General features: G+C 44.9%; 1 long non-coding RNA gene across 1 annotated transcript in view; it reads right to left on the bottom strand.

Annotated features, from left to right (window-relative positions):
- Positions 1–5597: 5597 nt before the first annotated feature.
- LOC142100104 (uncharacterized) overlaps positions 5598–12942 on the bottom strand; it is a 72649-nt gene continuing 65304 nt past the window's right edge. The window contains exon 4 of the long non-coding RNA XR_012678703.1: positions 5598–5789. This is a non-coding gene — a long non-coding RNA (uncharacterized LOC142100104). The remainder of the gene's footprint in view (positions 5790–12942) is intronic.

Here is a 12942-nt window from a genome sequence, read left to right as displayed (position 1 = left end):
CACTGATTTCACTTTAGATTAACACTAAAGGGGATCCCATACACAAATCGCAATAGTATTTCACCTGAATAAGTAGCTGTAGTTTTCCACGGGTTAAATGCCGATGGGCCACACATTTGATAGTGGGAAGCAGTGCCATCTCCTCCATTGGGCACAATGGGCAGGTGCCCGGGGGCCCTGCGGGCAAGGGGGCCCGTCCGAGGCAGCTCTGTCAAAAAAAATCCTGAAAAAAAAATAAAAATGAAAATACTTACCTTGCGGTCACGTCAGCCGTGATCCGGCTCCCTCCCTGGTCACCTCTTCCGTGCTGTGCTCGCAGTGAATGCTGGGCGTGATGTCACAGCACGGAAGAGCGCAGAAGAGACTCAGCGGCGTGAAAAAAAAGAGAAGGGGATCGGACTTAAGGTAAGTTAAGGGGGCCCCTATATATAAATATATATATATATATATATATATATATATATATATATATATATATATGTAAAAAAAAAGTGATTATCTACTATATAAAAGCCTAGTGGCTTGTGTGTGTGTGTGTGTGTGTAAAAAAAAAACCCAAGCTGCAGCGCCACCTGCTGGGCGAAGTTATACACTGACCTACTAAATTTAGTGTGTGTGGGGGGAAAAACTCAGAAAGGGCTGAAATTTGCTGCAGCGCCACCTGCTGGGCGGAGTTATACACTGACCTACTAAATTTTTAGTGTGAGTGGGAAAAAAAACTCAGAAAGGGCTGAAATTTGGAATACTAAGATGTTTTTAATTTGTTAATTTAATTTGTTAATTGTTAAAAGTGTTTATAAAGATTTTAAAAAAATATATATATATTTCTTGAAGGAGAAGTGACAGTTGGGAGTGGTTGGTGGTTGCCGGGGGTGACAGTTGGGAGTGGTTGGTGGTTGCCGGTGGTGACAGAGCGAGAGAAGTGTGATACTCAGGACCGCTGAGAGAGATCCCTGTGTCTGGATAGACATCTGGATAGATGTGGCGATAAAGATGAAGGATGAGGTGATGGAGAAAAATGATGAGGTGGTTACATGTGGACAAAACCACGTTAAAAAAGGGCGCTTACGTCGGGAAGTAACGCTCTTCCCCTGAGGAGGCCTGGGCTATGGCCCGAATGCATGACAAGAACCTTTTTAACACCTTAAGTAGCTTGATTTGACTAGAATGCATGAGTATCATGCACGGGTTAACTTGTATATATATATATATATATATATATATATATATATATATGTAAAATCACTTTTTTTTTACATACATATATATTTTTTTACACACACACACTATTTATATATATATATTTTTTTTTTTTAAGGGGCCCGGTGCACTGCATTGCCCGGGGGCCCATAAAGTAGTTAAGGTGGCCCTGGTGGGAAGTGTCAGATCTAAAAATCTGTTCCGAGTTTGCCTTGTGGTGTCAAGCAAATCTGAAAGCGCTTCAATGAGCTGGAGAGAATAGACACAGGCCAAGTTCTGTATGCATGAAATATTCTCTGTTTATTGATACAAAGATACAAGATTTTATAGCCTTCTGAATATATGAATCCTACGTCATAAGCATACAATAGTCTATGGAATGCGCTGCGGATTAACTATCTCACGTATTCTTGAGGTGTTTATCCCCCATCTCAGACCAGATGTGCCAATTATTCTTATCCCAAGGGGGGCTGGAGGTTTATCTCCTGTCTGCCATATCCAAGGTCATGGGCGCAGCTCCCTGCATACTACAAGCTGATAATGAAGCCATTTGTTGTGCATGACTCCTTTACACAAATCTTGCTACATTCTCACAGGAATTATCTATGTCAGTTTAACCTCAAGGCCATGGGCTTACATCTTGTAAAACTGTATTTTAGAAGAAAATAATAACCTCTAATATATCTATGTGAGTTACAAAAATTACTGAACAAAGACTTCATGAGGCCTTAACAAAAAATCATATTTAACATTTCCCATCTTTTATTCAATTTTGTGCCTTATCTCATCCTACCTATCTCCAGAACCACATTCTTATTGTCCATTATGTAGGTGCTTATACACATGTGTCCTGCTACAGACCACATGTATAGGGTTGTTCCCCTTAGGGAGTTTTCAACCCATCCCCCACCAGTAACAAGCCTGTGATCCACCTTGTCCTAACTTGATTTATGAGTATATGCAATTGCAGTGAGCATTTATCTAGAAAAAAGTCTCTTAATAAGTAGTCAATGTGTTTATTTAGTTCTGAAACCTTTGCATGTTCTTTGTTCAGTCTTTAGTAGTTTCTTGTCGCAAACTGTGCAGTTCTTTGGCTTCGCTAGTGGGAATAATTCATGACGCTCATCGGCAGGTCTGTTTTCAGCGGTAATTTCTATGATCATCAGGGGTTCGGGATTTTCAGCGGTTCCCTTTTTGGAGAGACAAGTCTCACCAGTCAAGTGTTAGTAACTTCTTAATCAGCCATATAATTATTTTCATTTTTATATATACGATCAACAGGAGTGCCAAACCCTTTGCTACTAATGCAAATATTCCCAGTATCCAAAATGAATCATTACTGACAACTTTGCCAATGAGGTTATGCATCCGCACAAATGCATTTTCAGAGTTTACTCTGCTATGAGTGCAAATTGTTGAGCACTCCTTCCACTTCTTTTTCTCACAGTGGAATAGGCAATTTGTCACTTGTCTGTCTGTTTCACACTGGGTTAGGGAGGCCTTAATCCCTATTTCAGTCACAACTATTTTGTCAAGAGATATCAATGCCATAAGACAGTACATTTCTATTTATCAGATCAAGACTCCCCTGATTTGAAGACTTTGCAGTGTGATGTGTGAATCCAGGTGTAATTTCCCTGTACTTTCACTGCCGTGTGAGTTGTCATCAGGACTTGATTACAAGGACTTCAGTGGCGCACGCAGGGGGGGTTTCTGAGTCTCTAGAAACCCCCCCCCCCCCCTGCGCTAACTAAGTGGCCACCGTCCTATACAGCAGCCGCGGTGCTGTCAAAGAAGCGTCCGCGGCGGTGCTGTATTTTATACAGCACCGCCGCAGACGCTTCTTAGACAGCGCAGCGGCTGCTGTAAAGGACAGCGCTGGCAGCTCTCTCTCGGGTTTTTTTTGGGTCGGCGGGGGGAAACCCCCCCCCTGACAATCCTCCGTGCGCCGCTGGACTTGATTAGGACCCTTGTTTCTGGGTTCAAGACTTCTCCTGAGGTGCTTTCTCAGGACCACCCAATCCCCTGCTTGCAGTCTGTGGATCCCTGTATCAAAACTAGGGCCTGTAATGGAATAGAACACTATACCATATATTTCAGTTAGTTGATTCTGTAATAATGCAACATAGTTTAACAAATCACCATGTACATGCCGTAGTTGCTGTGAAAAATAACAAACAGCCTGTTCTGTTTGCTGTGCCAAACAGGATCTCACATGGTGTCTTTCCTAGGAGGGTTTCTTACTGAGTGCAAGGCCATAGGTAAACATGAGATCCATGTCAGGCCTGTTTCAGCCATTATTTTCTGCATTTTCAATTTCAGAGTACCATTAAGGCGCTCCACACATCCCGAACTTTGGGGTCTGTAGGGGGTGTGAAGGGCAGATATAATTCCCATGTCTTTTAACAGTTCCTGGAATCCTTGCCCCGTAAAGTCCTTCTGTCACATTCAATGACCTCTGGTAGCTCATATCTACACAATATCTCTTCTGTTAATTTCTTTGCCACTGTTTTAGCATTTGCTTTTCTGCATGCCCATGCCCAGTGACTAAAGAGGTCGGCACAGATGAGCACATTCTCAAAGCCCGAGCATTTGGGAAGTTGTATAAAGTCTATATAGATATATATCCTATAGATTGTAAGCTTTCAAGCAGGGTTCTCTTACCTCTCTGTCTGTATGTATTACCCAGTATTGTCTTATTAATGTTTGTTCCCAATTGTAAAGCGCTACGGTATTTGCTGGCGCTATATAAATAAATGTTGATGATGATGAAGTCTATCTGTATCCTCTGATAGGGATACTGTGTCTGGGCTGGGCTTTTCCATGGAGTTAGGACAGAGTTACCCATGTTATTCTGTGCACAGATTAGGCATCCTGCCACTAATGCCTGTGCTGCTTGGGCAACCCTGGTGCTATCCATAACTTGTTAATGAGTGAAGCCATAGCAACTTTCCCCAATGGACTTTCCCACGGTGCTATATTGGCCATAATGGGATAAAGTGCTTTTGGCAGACACAAACGCTGACCTATACACCACTCTTCTTGCACTTCTAGTGCTCCATGTTTTTCCCAAGTCTTTCTCATTCTCTGTTGCTTGTCTCTGCATAATTTGAAGTGTGGTTCGGTCAAACTGGGGATCAGGGGTCACCATGTTAATAGACTCCCCTTGGGGTACTGGGGCTATGGCGGCTTCTCATGCGCCCTGCTCTACCAGTCTATTTCCTTTAGCTTCGGGGGTAGCGTCTCTGTGTGTGCCTTCACCTTTATCACTGACAGTTTGGAGGGCAGCTAGAATGCGGTGAACAGTGCCTTGGTATGTTCAGCATGTTGACTGGTTTGCTTGCTGAACCCATAAAGTCCCAACTTTTCTATATGGGGCCATAGTAATGCGCAATTCTGAACGTATAACTTGAATCAATGTAAATATTTACTCTTTCTGTCCTTCTGCATATATGCATGCAAGTGTCAGGGCCTTAGTTCAGCTTCTTGTGCTGACGTGACTCGGTAGAGTCTGTTGAATTACTATTTCTGTACATGTGGCTACAGCACATCCTGTATGAAGAACACCATCTACAAAAAGAGTGATGTCTGCATCTGGTAATGGTTTATCTTTAATGTCAGATAAAACCAGAGATTCTTGTCTCATTATTTCTACACAATCATGTTCAGAAAAATTTTGTGTGTGTATTTTTTCTTATTGTTCAAACTGGGATTCCACCAGATCCCTAGGAAACCCTAATGTGTCCTCCCATCTTTTGAAATATGCAAAAATAATGTGACCGGATTCAACATTGTGCACCGTTTAAGTGTAAGATTACTGGGAGTTAGAAGTGCTACTACATATTTAGTAAGTTTGGCCGGTGACAAATATTTTGTTTATGCTTGGTTTAAAATTTCTGTTACTGCATGTTGCACCATTAAGATAGCTTGGTGTCTTAACACAATATCTATACTCTTTTCAAGTATTACATCAGCTGGAGCTACTGCTTCTAGAAGGTGGGTGCTGCTCGTATGATTGGGTCTAATTGTGCAGAGTAGTATGCAAGTGGACTCTGTTTGCGACCATATATTTGTGTCATTACTCCTTGTGCATGTGCACTCGCTTCATGACAAAATAATGTGAAAGGCTTCTCATAATCTGACAAAGCCAGTGCTGGAGCTGAAGTTACTTCAGTTTTAAATTGGTTAAACATTTTGTGTAAATGGCTTGATTTCGTCCAGAAGTGCTAATGCAGGAGCACAACACAACACAACACTGATTGACTGAAAACTATTATGAGGATAAAAAATAAAAACCTTTTGTTATCTACCATAATTTGACATTACATTGCATTACTTTCTTTCAAAGCATCTAATATAAAATTTGGTTAAAAACAAAAAACAAACCAAAACACCATTTCATACTCAACTATGTTAGTCCATTTCTCTTTTTCTTTTAGTGGTCATTACGTTATTTAAATTCTTCATTAGTGTCTGCTTATGTTTGTTGTGGCTGTGGACCAAAACATATTGCAAACTTCTATTCATTCCGAGTTGGATAAATTCATTCTAGTTTGCATAAAGCGTTTTTCTCTGTAACTGGAAACCTTCTGTGAAGGAAAAAAAAAAACATTTACATAGTGATTAACATTTATTCATTAGGGATTACAGTAACTGTCATTAATTCACATCCCCCAATCAGTGTGTGTTGTCGTATGTAACACGCTTGTCCGTATCAGTACACCATTATCTGGTAGCCAGTAAACATTTTTGGGCAGTGAACAGCTGCTAATAAGACACTTGTTTATGTGTTTCTCTGTGTATCTTAACTGTGACACAATGCGTTCCATATTATGAAAATATGATTTCCACAAAGGGGCAGCCCCAAATCTCACAAACAGGGAATGTCAAAGTGACGTGACCTGGGCGAGTGTTCAAAGCCACTCCTTTCTCATCATTACCTAGTACAGCCCCCTTGAATGACTCTGATGTGTCTTCCTGGTTTTCAATCATTCATGAACCAACTCTTTAAAAGTTCCAGGCATTCAACCATTTTGAAAGCAACACTGCTCCTCTCATAAATCAGAGTACTCTCGTTAGACACATCGCATTGTATCTGCAAATTACTCAGCATTTTCTCAACAGAATCTCCCATCACCAAATAATCACAAATATTTCCAGATTCTGTGATTTCCGTATCAAAAGTACAAATATATTCACTTTAAGCAGTCTTGCTCACAGTGTTAGGAACCCCTCCAGCCGGCACAACACAACCCGGAATCTACTCTGCCAATCAGGTGTTCACTGGAGCTCCTGATGGTGGGGACAGACTGGGCCGCAGACTGACAGAGGGTCGTGAAGTGTGTACCGGCTTGGGAGAACCCAGGCAAGCGGTGTGAGGTCCACGCAGAGGTCAAGGGCCGGCAGCAGACAATAGTATCGAAAAACAAGCTGAGGTCAGGGGTCACAAGCGGATAGCAGAAACAGTACACAGGCCAGAGATCAGGGTCACAGGATACACAAGCGAAGTCCAATTCAAAGCCAATGGTCCTACACGGGAAATCAGTGGCGGTTTCAGAGGACAGGAACGGGAACAAGCAGGTCAGCAGACTGGAGTAAAGAAGCTATAACCGGCAATGAGGCAGCAGGCCTCATTGCCTTAAATACTGTGAGCAGCCAATCAGAGCCTGGCTCTGAGAATACATAGCCCCTTGAATAAACACTTTAATGAATTAATTAGCCCACAGGCTAGTAGTAGTGCGCACGCGCCCGACACAGCCTCACCACCGGAACGCGGCGCCAGAGAGAAGGCGTCCGACCGTTGCCCTGGCCGGAAGTGACGTTCCGGTTGTCATAGCGATGGCTGGGCACCGCCGCGGCTCGTAACACACAGATGGCATTTTATCTTGTAACATTTCTTTATGGGCATAACAAACCTTCCTGATTTCTGAGAATATTCATCAGCGACATTTTCACACAGATTAAAACGGCTTGTAATATCTGCATGTAAAAACTCACTCCACCTTTCTCTTTTAACTTAAAGTGAAAGCTATTTTTCTCAATTCACAGACATAATTATTTTGTTCAAATACAGAAATGGCTTGTTGACCCCAGCCAGCTGGAGGTCAGTGTGTTCTTCTGACACTATCTGTGCATTATTTACAGCCATATTTAGAGCCTGGCTCTGAGAATACACAGCCCCTTGAATAAACACTTTAATGAATTAATTAGCCCACAGGCTGGTAGTGCGCACGCGCCCGACACAGCCTCACCGCCGGGACGCGGCGCCAGAGAGAAGGCATCCGACCGTTGCCCTAGCAACGGCCGGGTCCTGGCCGGAAGTGACGTCCCGGTCGTCTTAGCGATGGCTAGGACGCAGGTGAGTGAGTTGCGGCGGCTGGGCACCGCCGCGGCTCGTAACAGTACCCCCCCTTGAGGAGGGGTCGAGGGACCCCGACATCCAGGTTTTCTTGGGAACCTCTTAAAGAACTCTTTCAACTGTTTGGGGGCATGGAGTTGTCTCTGCGGAACCCAAGACCGTTCTTCTAACCCGCGGTTCCTCCACTGCACCAGGAAGTGCACCTGTCCTTGCGCTCTTTTAGAATCCAGGATCCTTTGAACCACATATCTTGGTGGTTTGCTTGAATCCCCCCTAAGCACACCTGACGACTGGGTTTGGCTAGGATACAGTACTGGTTTCAACAGTGAACAATGAAATGTGTTGGAGATTCTTAAGGAGCTCGGAATTTTTAGCCTAAACGCAACAGAATTAACCTGCTTAACGATAGAAAATGGCCCGATGAACTTAGGGCCCAACTTCTTGCAAGGCTGTCTAAGCCGGATATTTTTTGTAGACAACCAAACTTTCTGGCCCACCTTGAGGGAGCAGATGGTACGATGGCGGTCCGATTTTTTTTTTGCCACAAATGAGGCTTGTCTTAATGATGATTGGACCTTCTTCCAGATAACTCTGAGATCCCTGGCAGTGGAGCGGATCTCCTGGGTACCAACGGACTTGAGTGAGTATAAAGAGTTAGACCTGGGGTGAAAACCATAATTGCAAAAAAACAGGGAGGTTTTGGTGGATGAGTGACAGGAATTATTGTAGGCAAATTCCACCCATGGTAACAAGGAGGACCAGTTGTAATGGAACTCTGATGTGTAGCAACGTAAAAACTTCTCCAAGGAATGGTTAACCCTCTCAGTTTGCCCATTTGATTGAAGGTGATATGCGGATGACAAACTGACCTTGATTCCGAGAAGGGTACAGAAGGATCTCCAAAACAGTGCTATGAACTGAGACCCCCGATCAGAAACGATGTCAGTAGGAAGTCCATGGAGCCGGAAAATGTGCTGAATAAATAAGACGGTCAAATCTCGAGCAGAAGGGAGTCTGGTTAATGGAATGAAATGAGACATCTTACTAAACCGGTCTACCACGACCCAGATGGTATTGTGTCCTGTAGAGATAGGCAGATCCACTATAAAGTCCATGGACATGTGCGTCCATGGTTTTGCAGGAATGGCCAAAGGAACCAACTGACCTACCGGACGAGTCCTGGGAATTTTGTTTCTGGCACAAACCTCACAAGACCGGACGTGATCCTTGACGTCAGCAGACAAAGATGGCCACCATACCGTACGTGAAAGAATTTCCAACGTTTTGAAGACCCCAGGATGTCCAGCGGTCTGATTATCGTGTGCTTCCGCCAGGACTGCCTTCCTAAGATGTACTGGAACAAACAAGCATCCTACTGGAGTATTATCAGGAGCCAATTTCTGAAATCTTTGTAGGGTGCAACTTAGGTCTTGGGTTAACCCAGCATGGATCACGGACATGGGAACAATAGGCTTTGGGCTAGAGACCGGAGTATGATGTGCCAGGAAACTTCTGGACAGGGCGCCTGCTTGGACATTTTTAGAACCAGGAAGGTAGGTGATTATAAAGTTAAACCGAGTGAAAAACAGTGACCAACGAGCCTGACAGGGGTTCAGTCGTTTGGCTGACTATATATACTGTAGGTTCTTATGATCCGTTATAACGGCGATCTGGTGTGCAGCGCCTTCCAACCAATGCCGCCATTCCTCAAAGGCCCATTTAATTGCCAAGAGTTCTCAGTTTCCTACGTCATAGTTGGTTTCTGCTGAAGAGAACTGACAGGAAAAAAAGGCACACGGATGTAAGCGGTGGGTCTGGGTATCTTTTTGTGACAAGATGGCCCCAGCACCGATGTCAGAGGCATCTACTTCAAGAATAAATGGTACCTTAGGATCCAGGTGTCTAAGGACCTGAGCAGACACAAAAGCTTTCTTGAGAGTTTCAAATGCAGTTACTGCCTGTGGTGACCAAACAGCTGGATCACTTCCCTTGCGGGTCAAGGAGACGATAAGAGCCACGATATCCGCAAAACCGCCAATAAATCTCCTGTAATAATTGGCGAATCTCTGGACCGCCTTGAGGTTATTCGGTTGTACCCAATCTATGATGGCTTGGACCTTGGTTGGATCCATGGAGAAACCTTCTGAGGAGATTATGTAACCGAAGAAGGATAACTTCTGGATCTCGAACTCGCATTTCTCGATTTTAGCGTAGAGATGATGTTCCCGCAATTTCTGTAGGACTTGTCTGACATGACCCTGGTGCACTGACAACGATTCTGAATAAATGAGGATGTCGTCCAAGTAGACAACAACAAAGAATCCCAGAAACTCACGTAACACCTCATTAATCAAATCCTGGAATACTGCAGGGGCATTACTAAGGCCAAACGGCATGACCAGATATTCGTAGTGGCCCGAGAGCGTGTTGAATGCCGTCTTCCACTTATCACCTGCTCTAATACGTATGAGGTTATAGGCACCACGAAGATCGATTTTTGTGAAGATGGTTTCCCCTCTTAATTGGTCAAAAAGTACGGATATGAGAGGAAGGGGATAGGTATTTTTAACCGTAATAAGATTCAGCCCTTGGTAATCGATACAGGGTCTGAGTCCACCGTCCTTCTTGGATACAAAGAAGCACCCTGCTCCTACTGGGGACTTGGATGGCCTGATGAAGCCTTTCTCCAAGTTTTCGTCAATATTTTCTTGCATGGATTTGGTCTCTGGACCGGAGAGAGAGTACAAGCGTCCCTTGGGTAATTTTGAACCCGGAATGAGCTCAATGGCACAGTCGAAATCCCGGTGCGGTGGTAGAGTGTCAGCAGCCTTTTTGGAGAAAACATCCCAGAAGTCATGATTGTCACGGGCACTAGGAGTCTTTACCCAGGGATCACCAGGTGGTAGGCTTACCAGAGCAATATAGATGGTAATAGTGTACTCTGGTAGCTGGGTGATCACGGAACAGAAGATGGTGGATGATGAGATGCTCAGGAAAGTCTATGACTAGCAACACTGGTAATATGGAGGTAGTAGTACACGAGGAACTGTATGGACAAGGACACGTGAAGGTAGTCAGTGGTCTGCGATAGCAAGTTGTACCACTGCTATAGTGAGGAGGGATGTCCAACAGAAACGAGGAGGTGAGAGAGTCAGCGGTCTGCGGATAGCAAGTTGTACCGCTGTCTGAGTGAAGGAATGGAATCCAAGTGGAGGTATCCGGGGAGTCAGTGGTCTGCGATAGCAAGTTGTACCACTGCTGTGTGAGAGGATACTGGAACAGGTGATACTGGAGACAGGGATCAGTGGTCTGCTACTAGCAAGTTGTACCACTGAATATATATGTGAGGAGGTGCACGGGGAGAGGCTGCAACACAGGATATACACAGGCACCTTATACGCAATCCACAGTAACATGCACAATATATATATAAATGACTGAACAGCTCTGCAAATATAGAAAGTCTCTTGAAGTAGTCCAGCACAAGTTAACACAGTCAATGATGGCAATAGACTCAGCGGCTAGCAGGCTCCAGAGGAGAACCAACACAGTCCAGCAAGATATGCAATACACCAGCACAGTCAATGAGAAGTATGCATACCGTGGTTCAGAAGCAGGCAGTCAGATAGGAGTGCAGCGATACCTGAGCGGCAGGAGGCCGGCTGGATGAGAAGTCCCTGGATAGATGAAGCAGCGGTCTAGTAGGTGCAGCGCACAGGTAAATAGACCAACAGGGACACGAATCCACAGGAATCAGTAACACGTGGAACTGGACTCATGGAGGACCCAGGAGAATGGAGATGATCCAGCAGAGGAGTAGTTGATGAGATACGAATCCAATGCTGACAGGAGGGTAGAGACCAGCGGGACACGTGAAGGCGTGGAGAGCGGATCAGCAGTAGATGGACGATAGCGTGGTCAGCAGCAGCAGGGCTCTGCGAGTACACGGAGGTAACCAGTAGCAACCAATAGGTATCAGTAGCGATGGAACACGGGAGAGCAGAGTAGACCAGGAGCTGTTGATCACGGAGAGTAGCGGATGGCAATGAGAGCAGCAGTCTCGAGGAAACACAGGAGAGCTGAGAAGAGACTGCAGTGCACAGGCCAGCGGATAGGAATCAGCTAACTGTCACGATGATGAACACAGGCGAGTTGCAAGCTGGAGGCTGTAGTGCACAGAGGCAGCGGATAGGAATCAGCTAACAGTCACGATGGTGAACACAGGCGAGTTGCGAGCTGGAGGCTGTAGTGCACAGAGGCAGCGGATAGGAATCAGCTAACAGTCACGATGGTGAACACAGGCGAGTTGCAAGCTGGAGGCTGTAGTGCACGGAGGCAGCGGATAGGAATCAGCTCACAGACTTGATGAGGCACAGGTGAGTGTATGTGAAGTAAAGGCTGGAGTGCACGGAGGCAGCGGATAGGAACCAGCAAACAGTCACAATGAAATATAATAGCGTTGATGTGGTTTAGAGAACTGTAGTGCACGGAGGCAGCGGATAGCACTCAGCAAACGATCACAATGATATATAAAATGTTGAAGTGGTTTGGAAGACTGTAGTGCACGGAGGCAGCGGATAGGAATCAGCAAACAGTCACGATGATACAGTTGATGGTAGAAGTGGTATGGGAACCACAGTAGTAGAAGTGGTTTGGAAACCACAGCGGTAGAAGTGGTTTGGAAACCACAGGAATCAGCAGCGCTGAATACACGAGGAATACAGGAACACCTTCAGAGACTCATGGGGAATGAGACTCCAAGATCAGGCAACGTGGTGTTGACCACAGGTGCTTAATATAGGGAGGTTGCCTGATCTGCCAATTGAGTTAAAGGGACATACACTGAAGTATAGGAAAGGGCTGCGCATGCGCAGACCCTCATGATGGAGGACGGCCACGGTTCCTAAATGTCCGGGAAGAGGCACTCACAGTACGGTGAGTGACAGTACCCCCCCTTTTAAAGGTGGGCACAGAACGCCTGGAACCGATCTTGTCCGGATTCTTGGAGTAGAACTTCTTCAAAAGGGCAGGAGCATTAAGATCTTCAGCTTTGATCCAAGAGCGCTCCTCAGGACCAAAGCCCTTCCAATGAACGAGGAAACGGAGGACTCCTCGCGAAATTTTTGCGTCTAGTACCTCAGTAATCTCAAAATCCTCCTCCTGATGAACTTGAACTGGCTGCGGAGCTGAGGGAGGATTTGAGAAACGGTTGATAATAAGAGGTTTGAGTAAAGACACATGGAAGGCATTAGAAATCCGAAGATTCTTAGGAAGAAGAAGTTTCACACATACTGGATTGATTACTTGAATGATCCTATGTGGACCAATAAAACGAGGGGCGAATTTCATAGATGGAACCTTCAAACGAATGTTTTTAGTAGATA

This window comes from Mixophyes fleayi, chromosome 8, assembly GCF_038048845.1.
Source record: "Mixophyes fleayi isolate aMixFle1 chromosome 8, aMixFle1.hap1, whole genome shotgun sequence".
Classification (NCBI taxonomy): Eukaryota; Metazoa; Chordata; class Amphibia; order Anura; family Limnodynastidae; genus Mixophyes; species Mixophyes fleayi.
The sequence above is the reverse complement of the archived record's forward strand: the minus strand, read 5'-3'. Positions and strand labels throughout refer to the sequence as shown.